The sequence below is a fragment of the Penaeus monodon genome, chromosome 34, assembly GCF_015228065.2.
Source record: "Penaeus monodon isolate SGIC_2016 chromosome 34, NSTDA_Pmon_1, whole genome shotgun sequence".
Taxonomy (NCBI): Eukaryota; Metazoa; Arthropoda; class Malacostraca; order Decapoda; family Penaeidae; genus Penaeus; species Penaeus monodon.
Window position 1 is genome coordinate 23622427 of NC_051419.1, and position 287 is coordinate 23622713.

A 287-nucleotide genomic window follows, 5' to 3' on the forward strand; every position below is an offset into this window, starting at 1 on the left:
CGCAACCAGCAGCCCAGAGCAGCCCCCGGGTCCCCCCCCCTCCGCAGCAGCCGCGTCCCTGGAGGAGGCTCCCTCCGGCGGGCTCGGCCAAGAACAGGAGGAACAATAGGCGTGAGTGACGTCCTCCATGAGGCTAGACTGCCGCTTGATTCGTCAGGTTGGCATCTTGTCGCATCTTGGGCTTTCCTGTGTTTTTGATGAGTTTTTAAAAATGCTTCTTAAACATTTTTTTGTGAACGTTTTTGATTTGACATGAGACGTTTTTTCTTATGTATTCTTAAGCCTAC